Source organism: Zosterops lateralis (genome assembly GCF_965231275.1).
Source record: "Zosterops lateralis genome assembly, chromosome: 2".
Lineage (NCBI taxonomy): Eukaryota > Metazoa > Chordata > Aves > Passeriformes > Zosteropidae > Zosterops > Zosterops lateralis.
This window is the reverse complement of record NC_139763.1, coordinates 96,527,936-96,549,435: the sequence shown is the minus strand read 5'-3', so window position 1 is coordinate 96,549,435 and position 21,500 is coordinate 96,527,936. Positions and strand designations below refer to the sequence as shown.

General features: G+C 38.6%; 2 protein-coding genes across 3 annotated transcripts in view; one reads left to right on the top strand and one right to left on the bottom strand.

Moving 5' to 3' along the window:
- Positions 1–21,500, top strand: part of CMSS1 (cms1 ribosomal small subunit homolog) — a 223,640-nt gene that overhangs the window by 38,221 nt on the left and 163,919 nt on the right. The window lies entirely within an intron of this gene.
- FILIP1L (filamin A interacting protein 1 like) overlaps positions 1–21,500 on the bottom strand; it is a 103,119-nt gene that overhangs the window by 36,000 nt on the left and 45,619 nt on the right. Inside the window, exon 1 of one of the 2 annotated variants that reach the window (XM_083854524.1) lies at positions 79–207. The exons of the other annotated variant lie outside the window; for it this stretch is intronic. The gene's annotated coding sequence lies outside the window, so the exon portion shown is untranslated. Of the gene's footprint in view, positions 1–78; positions 208–21,500 lie in introns of those variants that run through there. 2 annotated transcript variants of the gene reach the window in all.

Genomic DNA, 21,500 nt, shown 5'->3' with positions numbered 1-21,500 from the left:
AAAAGGTATCTCAAGAGGAAAAAGCCAGAAGCGGCAGTGCTTTGCCAGAAGAAGCTCGCTTCCCACCCTCCGCCTTACCTTGCGCCGGCGGGCTATAGCACTCCCGTGTGAGCCGGTGCTGCGGGGCGCTGCGCGGTGCCATCGGCGCTGCTGCGAGCATTCCAGCGCTCCCGCGGAACAATGAGGGAATGAGGGATGGGGCGCGGGCGGCCCCAGCCTATGCACCATTACGTCAGCGCCTCGCCTTATAAGGCGCGGTGCGGCCCCGCCGCGCTGCCCGGGGCTCTCCGCTGCCCCGACGGCTCGGCCACCTCTGGGCGGCCGGGCTTAGCTTTGGGCGGCCAGGCTCGGCTCTGGGCGACTGGGCTCCCTTTGGGCGGCTTAGCCACCTCTGGGCAGCTGGGCTCGGCTCTGGGCGGCTGGGCTTAGCTTTGGGCAGCTGGGCTCAACTCTGGGCTCTGGGCTCACGTCTGGGCGGTTCGGCTCGGCTCTGGGCTCAGCTCTGGGCTCTGCGCTCAGCTCTGGGCTCAGCTCTGGGCTCTGGGCTCAGCTCTGGGCTCGGCTCTGGGCTCAGCTCTGGACAGCCCGGCTCCCTTTAGGCAGCTCGGCTTTCTTTGGACAGCTCGGCTCCCTCTAGGCAACTCAGCTCCCCCTGGGCCGCTTTGCTCTCCTTGGACAGCTCGGTTCCCCCTGCACAGCTCGGCCCTCTTTGGACAGCTCGGTTCCCTCTGGGCAGCTCTGCTCTCCTTGGACAGCTCGTTTCCCTCAGCACAGCTCGGCCCTGGGCTCGCCCTTGGAGCTGGGCACCGGGTGCTGGCTCCGGCCGAGCCCAGCCCCGTGTGAACCCCCGCGTTTGTCCCCCAGCTCAGGGCCAAGAAGAATGCGCGGAAGGTTTGGGTTAGGGCAGTTCCTCTCCAGCGCTGATAATAAAGTCGTTAGGGGTTGTTGCTGATTAGGGACAATGTTTTCCACTTAGTCCCGCAGCCTGGAATTGGAAAACGGAAAAGCTAAACTCCGAGTCGTCGTGTTTAATTAGTTGTTCTAAGGGAGCTTTTTCTGTTTTTCTTTTTTTTTTTTTTTCTTTCCTATTAATTTTATTATGACAAAAAATGTGACTTTAGCTGAACTCCTCCGAGGGGGGATATGAACTTTGAGCCTTCCTTTTTTTTTTTTTTTTTTTTTCTGTAAAGAGTCGGGGTCCTTGGAGGATAGTATTTTATTTCCTGATGATGTAACTACAAAACAATTCTCTTAAGTGATGATGGGAAGGCCAGATGAAATCTGATTTTTTTTTCTCTCTCTCTTCAATGTTTTTTCTACAAACCCCTTTCCTTTTTCGTATGTTTGTGTTTCAGCTAACACAATTAAGCAGTCCAACCAACTATTTTTAGTAAGAAGGTCTTGAAGAAATGAGTCGTTTGTTTTAATATTTAGGAAAGAGGCAGAAAGCCAAAAAGTAGGATTTAGATTGAAGAACTTAAAATGTATCTCTTGTATTCCCCATCATTTAGTGTACACCCTGAATAAACATTGACGACAGAAGGAAGAAATACTGGAAATAGGCACAAATTTTGTTATTGAAAATCCACTAAGCATTAATGGCACTCAGTGAAATAAACTCATTTTTTGTTGGTGGGTAAATTAGACCATTGGAAAGCATTCTACACTCTTAAAGTAGTAGGTGCATCCACAATTAATTAATTTGCAGCATTTGAATTTCAGTCTTCATCTCCATAGCTGAAGCTGTTCTTCTGCCTGCTTTTAGTGTGTTTTGTCATATTGAACATACTGCTAAAAATAAGGAAAGTTACTTATTTGGGGGTGTTTTCTGTAGGTATAGAGACAAATGGTGATTAAGATGTTTGCATTTCATTAACAGGACAGATGATATCTAGCTGTCTTGCATATATTTACCCCAAGTGTAGCCTGAAAAAGGTACTTATTCTTTAGCTGGAAAATTCCAGGCAACCCCTTGCATGGTTACTGGGTAAAGACTTCCTCAGAACTCTGCTGCTTGTTTGTATGGGTGATCCTCTTTGTAAGTTTCTGAGAGGGCTCAGATTTGGGTGCCTCATCAGAAAACTTTGAAATTATTTAATACTAACCCTTCCCAAATGGTTTTGGAGATACAAATCATTTTAATAAACCAATGTACAGACCAGGATAATATTTCATTTGCCTTTCTAGAGAGAGTTAATAACCAAATCCAAACAAAAACAAAATAACCTGCACTTTAGCTGATACTGACCTATTCAGTTCCTCGGCTAATGTTTGTGGAGCCTAACAGTTTGTCTAGTTTTTCTCAAAACTATTATGCCAATATGGATCATTTGAAATACAAGCTCTTCTGGGTGACTTTGATATGGGAAATATCTGTAGCTGCAAACTCAGCCTTTCTGCTGGGACTCTTTAAAATGGCAGGACAACTGTAGGTGTAAGGTGCTGTGTAAGAGCAGGCTGTGGAGGTTCTGCTGTATCCAGTTCTGATTTGCAGGAGGAGTCAGGGAAGTTATTCAGTGGGAGGTAGGTAAGAATTAAATGTGAATGCATTCTTTTTTACATGTATGTATGTATGTATGTGTGTATGCAAGCATAAATATATAAATCCTTAGGGGTGAGAACTACTGTTTCTGTCCTGCTTTTCGTTTCTTTTCTTCCCTTCACAAGTGTTTTGTTTTTCTGCAACTTCCCCTTCACCTGCACACACTCTGTTTCTGTAGTCTATATGAAAATTGCCTGCAGTTTTGTTCTTCCATATGAAACAGTTGTTTTAGGCCACAAGCACCTTTGAAGAAGAGGGCTTCTCAAAAGCTGGTAATCAAGAATTCATCCTCACAATCTAGTTGTGTTCTGGAGTTGCAAGGAACACAGCTCAGATAGTGTTGGTGATAAGTTTATTGGTAGTCTGGGAATAGGGAATGCAAGTCCTTCTGTTTATAAGTCTGTGTTTATATCTGGGGATGGCCAAAGTACAAACTCTTCATTTCCTAATTAATTCCTTTCTGCAATTCAAAAGTGCACATCTGTGACCTTCTGCAAACCAGCTTTATCAAAGAGCATCAGCTGAGTGTGTATTGACCTGACTTTCTTCTCTTATATTGTTATGACTTATAGGACATTGTACAGTGCTACCCAAGCCCTGTTAAGGGCTTGGATATGTTACTAAAAATTCTGGACTACTATAATATGAAAAGCTTATTTTTATCTGAGGCAATGAACTGAGTTGCAAAGAAGCCTTTCCTTTACTGCATTTTTACAGTTTCTTGCAGTATCTGTAGGTGGAATCCTGGCACTGGTGAACTATACTGAAGAGGAAAAAAAAAAAAGCCTTTGGGCACGCAGCTATGCCTGTCTCATCCTCTATTGCTCCCTGAAAATGGATTCTGTTTCCTTAGTTACTACACATAGCTTTGCACAGAATTGGTGCATTTGCAAGTATTGTGACAGCAAAAGGAACTGTTGATTTGTAGAAATTGGAGACCAAAAGAAAATCTTTTTAAATCATTGGTGCATCTTCTGTCAGTGCAGGGCTGCTCTCTGCAGCTGCTTGCTGTGATGTTTTTCTAGTCTCTGATTATCGTTTTGTATTGTTATTTGTGCCCACATTCTTTCAGGATTTTACTTTAGAAAAATAGAAAAATAGAACCTGGGAAGATGGAAGATTATGTGATGCAAAGAGGAGATAGGACAAATAAGCTTAAAGACTTTGAGGCAGTTGTTTAGACTTTATCTTAAACTATCTGAATTCCTCCCATTAGTTCCATCGTTAAACTGCTTCTCTTTCCTTTTTCTTCCCATGGCGTTTCATAGCAGCAGTTCCAGTGTCCTTAAACCCATAACCTATCTATTGCAGCATTTGACCCCTTCTTTTGGCCATTTTATATCTAAGATAAATAAAGGAAGTTAGAACTTGGGCCTCAGTTCAACAAAGCACTTAAAACATAGCCCTGTGTATTTTTTGTTGAAAAAGGAAAGGACTTCAGCAGAAGTCTGATTTTAATGATATATTGAAATACTTGGCTGGATCAGGCTCTTGGTCACATTTACTTCATGTAGATATTGTTGAAGCTTGGGCTTTTGAAATTCTCCCTGGGGTCTAAATCTTTAGGTTACTTTCACATTCTAAAAATAAACGTCTACTGAAGTACAAATACTGTCAAAGATTTTATTAGTATTTTACATAAAACTGTTCACTTTTTTTGGAGGTGGCTTGCTTAAGTTTTGCATGTGATACCTGGAGAACGGAACATATGCAGAATTGACAAGTTGAATTTTATTGCCTTGCATAAATGGGATCTGATATTTAATGTTTTAATGACTCATGTAACTTCAAGGATTCTTCTTAAATGTCTGTTCAGCCTTGTCTCTGAAATCTGTGGGAGTTTGGACATTATTCAGTGGAAGAAGATTCACTCTAATTATTTCTTAGATAATTAGCATCCTTCAAAAATTTTCAAATTTATCTTGATGATTTCTCATGGCATTGTGTTTGATGATTTCTTAATTTTCATCCATAAAGTGTTTTAGGGCTTCATATCCTAATGTATAGATTAATTCATATCCTAACATGTAGATTAATTTCTGAATATTGCAAAGAGAAATATGGAGGTTATTATGGCTTATTTACAGTCTGAAATGTACTGACAACTGATAAATGCATGTGGAAGGCAAGGGACAGAAGCAGGGGAAAGTTCTAAAGATAACATTCTTCAGATTCATGTGTCTTTTACTATGGACCATGGGCGGAAAGAGATTCATATCTCCATTACTCTGTGGTTTTAATTTTTTTTGGCAGCAGGGAGAAATATTTTTTCAAATTCTCCTATTGTTTGCAGATTCCATTATTCTCCCCCCTGCTTTTTTTTTTTTTTTTTTTTTTTTTTTTTTTTTTTTTTTTGGCAGATACAAATAAAATTCCTAGCCAAATATTAAGGATAATTAGATCCCTTTATGTTGGGTGCTGTATTGGGAAGTTGATGACTGCACCTCTCAACTTCTAATGGCTTCTAAGGAGAACTTGCAAGTGCTTCATATCTGCTTGTGAAATGGTTTCATGTTGTATATGGGACCAAGGTAATTTTTTATGAAAAAGACAATTTTTTGCATGGCAGAGTTTGCCATGAACCAGGATGGACAGAATTTAATTTGTATGCCTTCCCCTACTCTATATAAACAATATACAGCCAAGTAGTCTTTTCTCCATGATAAAATGAGATAACATTCTTTAGTTCATTAGAGCTCTGTACAAGAATGTATTTTAAGAAGTTTGGGATTGGAGGTTAGTTTTGTTTGTGATGGGTTCTGCGGTGAGATTTTTTTTTTATCAGCCCAGCCCCACACACAAGTGTGCCTGTCTAGTTGGGCTATTTCTGGAGGCAAAAAACCCATTCCAGTGTTAATGCAATGGCAAAAGTGAGTTCTAATCCTGTGAAGACTAAGGACCTTGGAAGATGCTCAGTTTCATGTCTGTAAACATGAAGCAGAACATATTTTAAATGTCTGTCTTTAGTCATTAGACTGCAGAAAAAATGGCACTATGTACTACTTTTTTTCATCTATTTCCTTTGAATTCAGTCAAAGCAAGATCTTTTTTGTAGAACTTCAGGGAAGTGGTATGGCTGAAACATTTTGACCTTCAAGTATGACTTCACATGAATCCCTGTCTCTTTTTTTATGTATTAATCTAAGCTGTGAGTTCAGTAATTTTTTTTCAAAGTGATCAACTCCTTTTCAGAGCAGTATAATTCTTGTTTGAATAACCACTGTGCAGGTTTGACTCAGCTTTTTGCACTGCCATGAATTCAACATGGTGCCAGTAGAGGATGTTTCCTTCAAAGCTTTGATGATATCAGGTGAAAAAGTAGATCAAGTTTATTGCAGGCTCTTTCAGCTCCTCCATATCATGCACCATCTCTTCCCTTATGCTTTTCCCTTTGTGTCTGTTGTTCCTGCACTTGTTGCTGGGTGATGCCGTTCCACCAGTGTCCTGGAGAACAAAGCCTGGCACACAGGTGGAAGGGATTTGCCATTCAGTGCATTTCTTGCAGGTTTGCAGGAGCCTCCTGAGGCCATTGGCTACTTTGGGAGCACAGTCCTGTCAGCACACACTTAGGTCAATGTGGGCTTGAGTGCAGCATTGGAACTGGAAGAAGGCTCATTGGTGCCATTGATTTTATGCAAAGCGGAGTTCAAACCCATCATGCTTTTTTTCTTTTTTTGGTGGTTAAGTAGAGAGAATCCAGAATTAAAATGTATCATGAAGCCTACATGTCATTGTTATAATTCTGTTGAACAGGCTTCTCTTGCCTCCTACTGATTAACCCAGTGAAAACAGCTGTTAAAGAGCTTTTTTGAAAAGGAGTAAGGCTGTAGAAGAATGAGTATGGTTGCTAAGGAAGGCAAAATTTGCAAGGAGAGAATGTATTTTTTTGTTGGGCTGAGCAGAATAAAACACAAACATGCTCTAGGGCCCAGAGGCCCTTCTTTGGGTCTCTAGATGCTGCATCTATGTTACAAATTCTGTGTAATAACAGACATGTTTTCTGCCTTGATAAATCCCCCCCCCTTAGGATTCCTGGTAAGACACATTCAAAAAGGCTTTTCTTTTCTCTGTAATTTCAGTAGCTATATGTTAGTTCCTGTTTAAAGCACAATGCTTCAAGTTATTGGTGATTTTGGTACCTGTTCAAGGAATACGTGTTGAAATAAGGCAGAGAGGCAAATGTATCCTATCCAGGCTGTTTTAGATTGTGGATTCTTAGGGATGTAATGTAGCTCGTAAAATTTTGATCCCATTGGGGTTCAGAATTGCTGAGCTATCTGATGGATTCATAGTTTAGAAATGTGACTTAGTTGTGTGGTTCAGTTCCCTGGTCTGGAAAAGTATTTACAGAATTTCTTGACCTCCTAGGGTGTAGTCACATGTAGCTCTTTGTGTTAGTCTTGCCCACAGCAGGTACTATTCGAGGAGTCTCTTGGGCTTGGGGAAATGTATTTAGCAGACTCAGACACTCCACAGCTCCAGAGTCTGCAACAAAAATTTTACAAAACCCTGGAGTGAGGAAGGGGAACAAATACAAAAGGGTATTAATTTGGCTTTTTTACAACAGCTGGCATGAGACGTATCAGCCTTAAGAGCCATTACTTTCAACTCGGCAATATTGAAGTTGTGTCATTATCTGGGAACACTTTTATTGATCTCATGTCTCCGGGTGTTATGTCAACAGGATGGACTATTACTAAGAAAGTCTTTTAGGAGATGAACAAAAAGCTTGAATAGCCTACAGCTTGCTTCATGCTTGAAAACTGAACTAAAGCAAAAAAAAAGTGGCTTAAGGAAATTCTGTTCCAGCACCTGAAGGAAAGGCAAAATTTTCTTTTAGTCCCCAAAATCCTATGATCTTTAAAGTCTCCCCTGCAGCCTTTCCCACTGCTTTACAGTCTGCTTTATTTTGTGGAGTTTTTTTAGTTGTTGAGTCGTTTTATTTTTAACCTGTTTTGTTCAGTTACCTATTTTTAGTTGTAAGGATGAAGCTTCTGTACCTTTTAACATTGTTTCCCCTGGGTAACTTGATAGAAAGCATTTTGACAGAGCATAATTTCTGGCTTCTGTTTGCTCTGGCCAGTGAACTCAGAAGCTTCTGATATGAAGATTAATACTAATAAGATGAAAGATAGTTACAGTCTATACAAATTGTGCTTATAAAGTGTGTGGTCAGAATGAATGTTGTAGAATTGATTAAAGAGAGCAATGTATTGGGTTCTTTCTTGTAGTGATACAGTTTCATGTAAGTGAAATCTGTAGTGGCATCTTCTGCTATGAAATCTCATAGTACATTTGATAATTGTTAATAGTTTATCTTGTAAGCACACTACTATTACTCAAGAAAAAATAAACAAGCTTAATTTCTTAAATGGATTCAACAAAAGAACATAGACTTGAGTACTTTTTGGTGACTCTACAGAACAAAGATTTAAGCACTGTAAATCTGTAGATCTTCGGGTTATTTTCCCCCCTGCCTCCACTCCAATAAATACAGAACTATATTTATGGGTAAATATTTGTGCATAACTCTAACAAGTAGAAAGGACAGAGGAGAAAAGTGGTTCTAGTTATTGTAATGCAGTACTTATGATAGCACTTATGCAGCCTTTTTGTGTTTAACTTTTAAAATTATGCTGAAACATCTTGATTTCCATTTGTAATAATCAGAGGCCTAGAACTAGAAAGCTGGAAAAGAGCAAGTATATTTTTGAATTACTAATGTATGTTGTACTGGTTAAATCCAGATCCAGTTGTGCATGACCTTTTAGTTTGATTCAAGTCTTAGACACATGAAGTTTGTTAGTTCTTTTCTGGTTTACTCTATTTTTCTGATTTTAATTGTTTTTATTTCAAATTTCCATAGTACATGGGCAGAGGCTATTCTGACATAAAACAAATCAGTGCTTGATATTTCTGCTGAGTAAAGAGGAGCATACATGTATCCAGCACTACCAAAATAGGAGGAGTTATTTTGCTAGAAGCCTAAGATGTGTCCAGAGTGACATGAGGTTATACAGAGCTTGACAAGAATAAACACTTTAAGAGCTATAAAATTGCTTTGACCTTGGGGCTTGGGAACCTAAGTGGAGCCTTAACTTTTTGCTATCTGTGTGTATGTAAATCAAAGCAAGTCATGCCCAGAAATGTTGCTAAGTATATTTTTCTCAGCAGTCAGTGTGACGGATGGTTGCAGTTCTTGGAGCAGTTGTGGTAGGCATAGGTATCCCTGGATCAGGCACACACATAGCTCAGGGGCTTGTGGAAACCCTTGTCAGTGGCTTTGCTCCTGGAGAGCAGGGTCTGAGTTGGAGGGAATTCTGAAATTCCTCCACTTCCCTGTTGGAAATCACTCTGAAAAGCTTATGCAGTTTTACACAAAGGAGTTCTGGGTGTGTCTGGTGTTCCATGAACAGATTCCAATGGATCTTGACTTCTTTCAGCTGATTAATATTTAGAATGAATGACTGAGAGCTGGTTGTGATACCTTAGCTTTAAATGGTATCCTGGTCTGTGTTCACGTGTATTCATGTCATAGAATTTGGGTCATTTAGTCAAACTTGGACTCATTACTTTTGCTTTGATATTGGGCTTTTTTGGAAGCATTTTCTCTATTTTAGGTACTTAGCAAAAGCAGCAAAGCTGCCCATTTTTGGTAGTGAATTCCTACAGGGTTCAGGGAATAGCATTAACGTAAGTAATACAAAAAGAAATGGGGAATCATGTATGTGATTCCTTTTCCAAGTACAATAATTAGTTTCTTTTCATAATTGCAGAGAGACCAAATCACCTTGTGAAGTTGCTTGTTGGGTTTTTTTTAACTAACTACCGCACCAGCTATTAACAAGTTTTTCTCTTCTTATGATGTTCTGTGCCTCTCTCTGTTTTTTATGTGCATCTAAGAGCCAAAACCAATAAAAGAGGCTAACGTTGGTCAGGTGAGGTTCCAGTTTGTCTTTGCTATGTTAGAAGAAAATCCATTAGTGAATTATTGGAAGGTGGAGGGAGGGCCATGTGAAGATGCCAATGTCCAGTGGAGTGACTGGGAAGGAATGGTTAGAGGTATTTTTAGCATTTGTACTGGAATGCAGGGAGGTTCATTGGTTGCACTTTTGTTCCCTGAGGGAGGTCAATGGCAAAGGGAGAGGTCCAGAATCGGGAAGTAATCCGCACATAATGACAAATGTGTGCTTTTCCCTTTGTCATTCATCTGAATTTAGAGAGGAAGATGCTTGGGCGTTGCATTTCTGCATGGAATATCTTAGAAATGTTGTGTTTCAAATAGGGCCAACTTGTTACTGTCAATTGCATGGCATTGAGGACAGAGAAAACGGTCACGTCTCTCATAATGAAGAGAAATGTTCACTTTGTTTTCTAGTAGAGCTTTGGGTTTAATTTTTTTTATTTGTCTTAATTCTTCTGACTCTGACATTGTTCTATCTCTCTCACTATTCATAGTAATTTCTTAAGTGACAGTGATTTTACTCAGCTGATAATAGAACCTTATTGTTTTGTTGTGTCATTTTTCTGGTTAATATTTGAATATTTTATTTTCACTAAACATTTCTTCTCTTTTAAAAACCACTTCTTCATTGACCTGAACTATAAAAGCTGCTATATCTAAACCCCCATCAGGTGACAGTCCTTTTAAAGCATATGTTTGTTTCAGTGGTTTTATGACATTTATAGGCTATTACTGTTTCTACTTTGATGAACAATGAATGTACTGGGAATGTGTTCATGTGCAACATTTGAATGCAAATCCTAAGTTAAACACCTTCGTAACTCTTAAGCAATGGGCGTATTGGTACAAGCTGGAATTCCATATATAATTTCTCTCTTAGGAATTGCACAGATCTCTTAGGTGTTCTTTTGGCTGCTGCCTTTTGGGTATATGCTTTTTAAAAAGTTGCCTAAAGAAAACATTTTTTCTTTCTTGTTCATAGATGCAGTTTGGGAGAGAATTTTATTCCCTTTTTTGAGAACCTGTAAATTCAAATGAAGTTGGGCTGGGTTGTTCTGTGTGGTTTTTTGTGTGACTAGGTTGGAAGAGAATTGTGATTCTGTTCTTGGTGTCAGAAAGTTTGTAAGTGCTACAGAGTAAGCAAACCACAAAGGGGGACACGGCTCTCGAGCAGCTGAGTGGTTCAGACTAAAAAGTGCTTGGGCTTCTGAATTCTGTGGTTCACACTGAGCATGCTCAGATGTTTTGTTACTTCCAAAGAAATATTACATCATCTTACTTGCAAAGTCACTAGGCTATAGCTGTCTTTACATCCAACAGAGTTCTCAAGTGGGATATCAAATACATGCATTACATAATCAGAACAAAGCCTTTACTGGTTGATTGTACCCTTAGGGTGGGATGCTGAATGGTAGTTGCATATGGAAGACATAATCTTGCAGGATTAACCATTTCTTAACCATCCTGTCAACAGCTATGAAGTGAAATAAGAGCCTGGGGATAGGATTCACTTGGGAAGGGTGTAACTAAAGAAAATAAGATTTTAAATTGGTTTAATGAGTTCATCATCTTTCTGTAAATGCGCTTAAGTGTATTGAAATGAACAGAAGGAACCAGAAGAGTTTTATGGGTATATTTATAGACTGATTTGCTGAACTTTCATGTGGTGTAATTCCTGTTGTTAATGAATTCAAAGGAGGTAGACCAATTTCTATCCAGTCTTGGTTTTAATTTACTGGAAAACGATCCACTTAAAAATACCGGAAATAAATTTTTTTGGTTATAGAATATTAAATTTGTCTTTCTAAGCTAATTTAAGCACTTCTTAGAGTTATTCACTTGTTAAGGACCATATGTGCAAAATATGTGTCTGGTGATTTTAATTGGTCCAGTTCAGAACTGATCTGGTTTTCAATAAGACCTTTTTTTGTGAAAGGTATAATATAGAGCTTATAATTCTCAAGCTACATGAAAGTGATACCAAGTTTGGTCTTTTATTGATTGTCATGGTATTTTTGTGATCTCAGTCTAGTTTTAATGAACCTGGATTTCATAAACCTCATTAAATAAATTAAATAAACAGGTAAGTCCTTACTCTGTGGGAAATGAGACCACATTAAAAAAAAAAAAAAAAAAAAAAACCCACACAAAAACCCCAAAACAAAACCCAAACAAAACTCCCACATTAAAAAAATCTCGGCTTTATGTTATGATGATCTACATGTGATTTCCTGTGTTGTCTTAATGCAGTTTTTACATGTGGCTTCAGGGTAAAATTGCACCAAACTTTCAAATTACAACTACTAGTCAGCCTTTGGGTATGTGTACCTTTTAGACTGGAAGGTGTTTCTCAACAGAAATGCTGACTGAACCCAAGGCCATGGGTTTTGTCCCTCTCTTCCCTCTTGTTCTGCTCCCAGACTAAATTAGGCTCCAGTATGAGTAATCCATAAATATTGACTTTGCTTTTGAGGTATGTTTGTTGAAGAGTGGGAACTTGTTGACAAGTTCTTTTTGTTACTGTGCCTGTCCCAACATATCCTTAGAAATAAAAAAAATTGTTTTGATCATTTCACAGAATAATCCCCCCAGTTGTTCACCACATCCATTTCAGATGGACAGTGCTCACATAAAAATCTTGAAACAAGATACTGATTTTGGAACTGTTGGCCTCAAAATACTCTCCTTGATCCTTCAAGGATCACTGGGACAGAAGTGTGTGAAGATCCTCAAGTGAAGAGCAAGGCAGCAGAATTTAAAACTTCCTTGTGTTTTTGTCCAGTTATAGCAGACAGTGTAATTCTTTACTTCTTAATGGAACTGCATACCCAGGACAGCATGGATGAGCGCTCAGTAGAGTTAATAAAGCTAATATGCAAATTTTTGATGAATGCAAGTTTCAGCTGTTATCCATTGGATGGGCAATAGATGATACTTATCATCCTACCAACTTGCTTTCCTTTTACTTATTAACAGTTTTGTTTAGAAAACTGGAGAGGGGAGGGTTGGGTGGAGGATGAGCCTGTGTGACATTTTCTCCCTGACAGTTATTCATGTAGGCATCTTTCTGTTTCGGTCTCCCAGTGATATTTATACCAGTGGTGGAGCAGACATTGGGACAAAGGATTACTAGTTAATTTGGAGAGCTAAATATACATATGACTGATGTGTTAAGGAAAGCATTACCACAAACACCCTCCAGGTTTTGGTAGGGAAGCATCAGCCTGTAGGATTTCTCTTTTTGAGGAGCTTGCTGCATGAGCTTTCATTAATTCTCTGAATTAATCCCAACTACTACTCAGAAATGTAAGTAAAAGCATAATTCTCCATGAATTGCAGTCAGTTTCATAGGATGCCTTGGAAGTAACAAACATCAAACCCTGGGATGGAAATTAGGTTTAAAAAACAGGTAAAAATAACCCAACATGTCCAAGAAGAGTCACTCAATAACAAAACTAAATAAAAGTAAGATGTGCTGGATAGTTCCCATTCTTAGAATAAACCCATGTCTCAAAGTAATTGTCAGTGGATTTGCACAATTTAGAAAATACCAGGTTTCAGGCTGTGCATCTCTATTGGTTTCATTACGCTCTGGAGAATTTAAAGGGAGGTAAAAGGTAATTCTTTAGTCTCTGATTATGCAGTTTAGGCAATTTTCTGACATTGAATGTATGGTTCCCTTTTTTTCCTTTGGAAACCTCTGTCTGCATCTCCTCACATTAAAAACAAATCAATAATCAAAAAACCCTAACCAAATGAGAAAAAAAACCCCAAAAAACCTGAAATCAATGAACCAAAGAAATGAAAAAGAAAACCAGAAAAAGAAAAGCTCAAGTATTGTCATGTAGTGATTGTGATGCTGATAATCATTGTAAGAGCACCAGAGAAGAAAATGATGAAGTTTTATTTTAATTCAATTTAGTTTATTAACACTTTTTATTCCATGAAACTTCTCTTGAAGCTGGCCAACAAGTCTACTTTCGTGCTGTTTATCATTGAGTGACTCCTTTGGAAATGCTTGGTTATTTTAAACCTATTTTAAAAAATTATCTCTTGATGGACTAATTACTTCTGTTTAATGGTACCAAGGTAGCTGCTCATTCTCTTTTAGTGGATAGCATCCCTTTTCCCCCTCTCTCCTTTCATCTTTTACCCTTTTTTCCCCGCCCACCTTTCTGAGGAATTATCTGCATGAATTTAGCTTTTCATTGTCTTCTCCTGACAACAAAGGCAAGGACATGTGTAGTGTTATGGATGTTTGTTGAGGTGCACTACTCTGGAACTGTGAAGTGTGTGCCCAAGCTGACCCTGAGAAGCAGGAGTTGTAGGGAGAGAGACTGCAAACCACTGGTAAACTGAGCAGTAAGTTTACAAGAATGTTGGATCACCAGTGTTGATGCTTGGATAAGCGATTCACAAAGGAATCTTCCATCTGGAAACTGAAAGGAGAAAAAGTTTATTTAAGGTGGCCTTTAAAAAGAAAAAAAAAAAAAGGTAAAAAATTGCTTCTCCAGTACATGGCTGCAGCTATATATTTTGCAGCATTGAGTCATAGATAACTTTATAGTTCTAGACCCCTTGCATAGGAGGAATAAACTTTGGAGAAGAGGAAGTTAAGAGAAAACAGAAGTGTGAACAACTGCTAATGGTGCTCTCTCTGGCTCCATTCAGTCTGCCATTCCATCATACTTGAAGGGAGTAATTCAGAGATTCCTTTCTTGGCATATAAGTGGCAACATATGTTTGAAACAGTGAGTGGAAAATGTAGGAGAAAAATGACAGGCATATGGCAATAAGAGGGCAAGGAAAAATTTGTTGCCCTAACGTTAGCCACATAATTGGTACACTTAACTTCTGAGGGACTGATTTATTTAAAGACAAAAATGTATGCTCCATTTCTTCAGGTTTTCTATACGTGGGCTTCATCTTACAGTGCCTTCATAATTTCTCTGCTCTGTGAGGGAGTGGAAGGTGATAGGAGAGGTTCAGAGCCTCAGCCAAGGAATAGAGGGGGAAATCTGGATGTAAATAGACAAACCAACCTTCATTCAAATTCTCATTTTAAAAGAGGAAGAATTGCAAACCTCCTTTATTTTAATATTCCCGTTTGTGCCTTTTTTTTTTTTTTTTTTAACCATACTGAGGTAGCTAGAATGTTCATGGCTTAATGCAACATAAGATATACTGCTTAATGAATAGAATAGCTATCCTGGAAACAGGCATCATCTAAAATAGTGTTTCCAGTGTGCAGTACATGCTGAGGTAACCTGCTGACTTTTTAAAAGAAGGGTTTCTACCCACACATACGTCTGTGCACAATTGTAAGCAAAATGCAGAATCTCAAACTGTATGTGATGTGGAGAGAATGTGGGTAGTTCTTTCTGTGTCCTCAGTTAATTTTGTGCCCTGAGTTGAATAAGTTGAGTAATTCATTTCAAGGGAGAGCGTTGTTGGGAAGGTCAAGGGCAAACCTGGTCTTGTAGAGTTTCTGATGACATGTAAAATGTGTGTTTAGGAATGCTCTTTGGCCAGAAGCTGAAAACTCTACAATCCAAATAATATATTCTCGAAAATGCTTAGGAGGAAATCAGTCTGTTTTCTTTCTATTGAAAAATGATTTATCAAAACCCTGGGAGAATGTCTCCCACCACATTTGCCTTCACAAATGTGGCCTCTTTTCTGAAGAGTGGTGAGGCCCTTGGAGAGCTGTAACTTGGCAACTGATTGGTCTTGTTATGGCCCTTATTCCATGGGGATCTTAGTCCTTGCATGGAAAAGGAAAATTGACTAAATAACATTTTAATTTTGTTCACTCTTCTTTCTGACCTCTCCTGGCTCCGGGATTTTATGGTCTAGTGGTTTAATTTTGAGATGCTAAGTCTTATGTGCGATTACAAATACTGGTAAGTTGATTGCGTTTTGCTAGCAATTGTGGCTTATTCTGGGAGTGAAGGGCAGATGCCTTACCAAATCTTATTTAAATTCAGAAAGTATGCAGTGTTAAACTTCTAAAAATAGATTAAAAGCCAGCTCTAGCTTTTTAAAAAAACAAAACCAAAACAATGAAAACAGCCTCCATAATTAGTATTGTGTTAACAAGGAACACTCTGAAAACTTGAGAAATCTGAGCTAATATCTCTACCAGAGTAAATTACATCACAAATACTGTCAGCAAAATTAATTAAAAGGAATGTTTTGAAAGGAAATCTATTCATGTTATTCTGGATGTTACCCTTGTTAGCAAAAAGCCACAAAAATGCATCTGAAATTCACAGAAATCTTTGGAGTTAAAGATGAAGAAAAGAATTTCTAACTGTGAGGAGAGATGAACCTGTGCAACAAAAAATATTAATGTACTGCTTGTTTGGGAAGAAAGAGGAGACATTTTAAAAGAAGTTTTAGGAAAATTATTAAATATTTTCTATTTGGTAGCTTCTCTATGTCTTATTTTACTTTCATGCAAATGCATTCAATTGCTCTGTAATTTGTTTGGGTTATTTTGTTTGATTGTTGGCTTTTTAATTTATTGACTTTTGTGGAATCACTTCCATGCAAGCAGAATCCTGCAGAATCTGCAAATGTGCAGACTACAGCAGTGTAGGTCAGAAGGGCCAAGGACATTTATCCTTTCTATGGGGCCCTGCCTCCTAATTGTGCATCAGTTTGAAGAGTGCATTTAAAGAGGTTTGGTCCTTCTGCTGCTCTGGTCATGTTTTGGTATCCAAGTAACTAATGGTTAAGGAGAGAAGTACATTTTGTTCATAATAAACATCATAAACACTTCAGCTGATAGGAGTTTTTCCTTGGATTGGCCATCACACCAGCATAAAGTGCTGTGAGGACTTGTCATGTTAGAAGAAGGCTTTTTGCTTCAGTACACTGGCTAAAACATACAAACTGTAACCCGCTGTTGGGCGTCAGAAGAGAATCAGTGCATGGCTCTTATGTCGTTGTACTCCAGCACTATATAACTGTAGTCTCAAGGTGTGGGAAACACCAAATGGTTTGTACAGCTTTTTAAAGCTACAGCGTTGTTGCCTGTCTGTGGGCCATGAGTGGCAGCCATCCAGTAGAAGGGCAGATTTCAAAGGGACATGTATGGGCTGCTTGCTGGGTGTGGAACACACGTGCACATGTAGTTATTTGTGAAATGCCAGCAGTGAATTCATCCTTTTCCCCTTTCCTTTTCTTGAGTTGAACAGAAGTTCTACTGCTCCATTTTACATCAATCACCATATAGCGAATGCTGGAAGAGAGAAAGCCAGTGCTGTTGTCCCTCCCTGACTGAAGGTTGAAACTGCTTTTATGCCACCTCTCTTTAGATAAGATCCGCCAATATTTTGTCTTTTCCTAATAAAATGATAAATCCTTCTCTAGATCAGCTGAGCTTTAGGATCCTGTTCTTAGCAGGAGTACTGGCAATTAGTTGCCCTGTAAAAGGTCACTCTTGTTTTTACTGAACTCTTTGCTTCTTAAAGTATGACTTTGGATACTTGAAAAAAGCTTTGTGCAGATATGTAGCTCTGACTTTTGCGTGTGTGATTGTGCACAGCAGTGGGTATGAACTGTTTTGAGTATAAATTGCAAATTGAGTTGGGTTTGGATATCGTGGTGGGGTTCAATCTGCTTTTTCTAATACTGAGAAGGTGAGATGTTCTCTGAGCTGCAACTTCTAATGCCAGTAGATTTGAGCTTCTTGAAAATTCTTTAAATCCTTTTATCCATTGTCATTGGAGTTGGTTTTTTCAGTCTCAAATATAAGCCGTGTTGTTTTACTGTACTGGGATGAGTTTCTTCTATGGGTCTAGGGGATCAATATTCTTGTTTACTTCCCCATCCTGTCTGAGTGCTGATGCTGTTGTAGATTGTTTTCCTTGCTGAAATTTTTCCTAGAGATGATTAGGAATTGCATACTCTGTAGAGCTCTCTGAATAAACTAAAGAGACAACAAATCTAATGCTTTGGGGGTTTATTGCAAATTATAATTTGAAGTTTGTAAATATTCTAAGAGGAGGATGCAACATGATTAGAGTAGACATCCTATGTAAATATTTGGGCTTTAAAGTCTAGATTGTCTTCTGATGTTGTTTTGTAGCATTTCCTTTTAAGCAGAATGTTTGTATGTTTTTAAAAGATGTAAACTCCTAGGATGTTAGCTTATTAGTGTGGAGAAATTAAAGTGTGCAAAAATAGCTTACCTGTGTACTAATGAAACAAATATTTCAACTATGTAAATAGCTGACAGTAATTGAAACCTAAATACACTTGAGATTATGGATGCCAGGACAGGAATTTTACATTTCTGATTGATTCCTCCCTGTCTGGGAATAGGCATTACAAACTCCTTTCTCTTTGCCTCCTTCCAGGAATTCAAAATACCTTAATTTTTTTTCATATTGATTTATGTGTATTAAGGGCACCAACAACTGCTATCGCTGTTTCATAGTGACTTGGAGGCAGAGAATAAAAAGATTTGTAAAACATGTTAGAACACTTGTTCTAGCATAATACCAGGACTTTTGGCATAGAATACTTAACAGAAGTGTAGGAGGCAAACTGTAGGGACAGAACAATTTGTTCTATAATGTCTCATTTTGATTTCTAATCAGAAATACATTTGAATTCAAAATAATATTTTTCCCTTCTTTTTCATGCGTGATGCTGAATCCTCAGAAACAAGTGTCAACCATTTCAGTGCCTTTGTTTTGCATCTAAAGGCTCAGCAGAATTTCCCAAACTTTTAGACTTAGAAATTCCTAGTTAAAGTGTCATAATCTCTTTATCAATTAAAAAAATAAGCTTTTTGACATTCCTTTAGTTTTGGAGTTACCCTGTTTTTATATTAATGGAGGCTTTCTTTTTCCATAATGCAAAGTAAACTAGCGAACATTTCCTGAACAACCTTCACTCTCCATTCATGATGCTTTGTGTGTGATGCATTTGATTGTGTCCTCTCTTAACATACAAAACAAGAAATCATGCAGAGAGAGTAGATGAGTGAATGTATCGATGGGTATGGAAATTTCACTGGGTATGGATGTTTCAGTTGAAAGGTGGAAAGCAATAAAGAGCATCAGATGTGCAAATCTGTAAAATAAAATGTATCTCAATATAGGTATATGCAAAAATATGAGTGTGTATGTATGTGTGTGTATGTGTGTATATATGGACTTATGTTCATCTACTGCATTAATGTCAAATTCCCAGAAATGTGATGGCAAGAGAGGGCCGCTTTAGCTCATGTCAGGACAATGTGCTTTAGTAATTTCTCCATCCCTGGAGAGCTTATTAAATACTAAACAAAATATCTCAGAATATAACTGATTGAGTGTTTTAAATTATGCCCTTTCGTTTGGCTCTTGGCCAGCTGTGCATTGCACGGGGCTGTGGCAAACAAAACCTGTCATTTACACTGACAGTATCATGCAGTTCACTCTGCAAGCTTCTCAACTCAAAACTTTTATAAAGTAAACATTCAAACAAACCTCAGGTTCCTAATGTAAACACATTTTGTAATTCTAAACTTGCCAAACAGTTAAGAATCAAATAGGGGTTGTATTTTTTCCCCTTCCTATGAAAATGTCATTATATATTTTTCCTTTCCCTTGCTGATAAATAGGGATATCTCAACATGAGTAATGAGAAAAGACAATAGTAATCAAAGAACTTCTTTCTTTCTTACATTTCTTCTGTTTTTAACCATGTGGCATTGAGACCAGTTTCCTGTTTTATTTTTTACTACCAAGTGTATCCTAGTGAGGACTGTCACAAATTCCACCACACATGGCATATCTGCTTATCACATTCCACTTGGTCCAAACTCAGAATGCAAAATGCAATTTAGTGGTCTTTTATGAAATGTATATTTTTCAGATATTTCTGATTTTGCTGTTGGCCTTTTTTTTCTCCCCCAATTTGATGAATTAATTTTCTTTCAAGAGTGTGTTTCCTTAAAACTGAAATGTGAAGTCTAAATGTGTAGGCAGAAGTAAAATGGTAAGAAATCTGAATAGGCAGATGCTGTAGATATGAAACAGATAAGCTGGGTCATAGCCATTGGTTAATACCTGCACACGAGGGAGAAGTACCAGAAACTGTGCTGCAAGTGATTGTGGTATAAATAAAGAGCCCAGTACAGATTTATCCTGGAAATTTCTTAATCAAAGAGAGGTTATGGAAAGGAGTAGTGACCTGGCTATGGTATCTACAGATCATCACTTCTGGAGTGGGATTTTAGTGTGTGTAAAGATGCCTGTCTGTAGTCACTTGAGTGGAGCTGTATTTCCATGGATAATGCTGGGATCTTGGGCACCAGCCCCAGAGTGGAGGCATCTGAACAAAGTTCTCCATTTTAGATCCATAGGCTGAATCCTGCCTTTAATGCCAAACATGTGGAGTCCCTTCGGCCGCTCAGTGTGATACCCGGGATCTGGCCTTGGCAAGACAGACCCCAGCTACCCCTCCTGCCCGAGGGGACGCTTCCCATGTGTTCTGTACACAATGGTTTGGCCAGTTCTGCCCCACCTCAATGATCTTGGCCTTGTGGTTCCTTCCCCTTCGATGTGTCTCCACTGGCTTCATGTCCATGCCCTCACCTGCCCTTTGCCTTGCCCCCAGACCCTCTGCTTAAGGGGAGATGGGGTGGGGTTCTCCCTCTCTCACTCTTTCTCTCTTCGCCTTCTTCTCCCACCCCGGCTCGGGGTGGATTGAGAGGGAAAGAAATAAAATGGACCCTCGTGCTTGACAAAGCAGAGACTTGTTTCGTCTCTTTCCCTGCCTGCACCTGTGTCTCCCTGGACCACGCTGAACACTGTAGCCACTCAATGCTACAAACATGGAACAGAGTTTGTTTTTCTGTTTCTGAACATGATTTACAGCCATACTCAAAAGCAGAAGAGGACATGAAAGGTAGGAGGACAGAACTTGCTCCATGTTAGGTTTACTAGAAGGTGCTGTGATATACCTGTCATGAGATCATCTCGTGTAAGAATGGAGAAACAGTAACATAATCTCAATAGGAAAAGAAGGCTGGGATTTTTTTTGAGCTGCAATCAAAACTCCATGTTTTGCCATAATAACTGCAAAACTATGTACTCTTTATAGAGGTGATGACAAGAACAGAAAAGGAAATCAAATTGAATGATTTTAATACTAAGGACTGAAGTATCTGAGAACAGATGGATCAAATAAAATAAACATTGAAAAAACCACAAACCAATGCACAAAACTTGCATCTGAATGTCTGCTTAGTATATACCTTATGAAGTATTTACAAATTCTTCTAATATGTAGTTGTTTGTACTCTTTTGTTTTATGTATTTGTTCTGAATGCAATGACTGAGTAAGGGTTGGCACCTGTGACGACTTAGAGCATCATCATTCCATTTTATGCAGGAAAGTGAGATTGTGTGAAATAAGGAAGGGCTTCTTGAGTATTATACAGCAAATATCAGCTTTTTCTTTCCCACTGCAATTATAACAGCTGAACAAACAAAATAACATGAGAAGTTTCTTAAATAATTAAGGTAGATGTCTGGATGCTACAAGGAAGTGGCATGGTGTTCAAATGGTTCAGGATGGATTTTTTTTTTTTTTTGTATTCCTGGTCTTAGTGTCATCTTGTGTTGGGATCCAAGTATTCCTCTGTCCTAATTCTTGAAGATATTTTGGTGTCCTAAATATTCATCATATAGATTCTGTCTAATTGCTCTTTTATTTGTGTGCATTCATTTGAAAAGGACTTGTGATACGTTCTCTCCAGCATTTTTTGAGATAAATGTAATTGAAGATATTTTTAGTATTTTTCTTTTAAAAACAAACAGCCTCTCCCTTTCTTCTTGGAGGTAGGAGAGCTCTGCTTTATTTGGAATAATTTTTCGAAGCCTAACTGTTCCCTTGAGCTCAGCATCTTTATTCCTCTCCCCATTATTTTTATGAACTGCTGTGTGCCTTATTTCATTGAGAAGTCTGGCTGTGGCTCTCTAGGAGGATGAA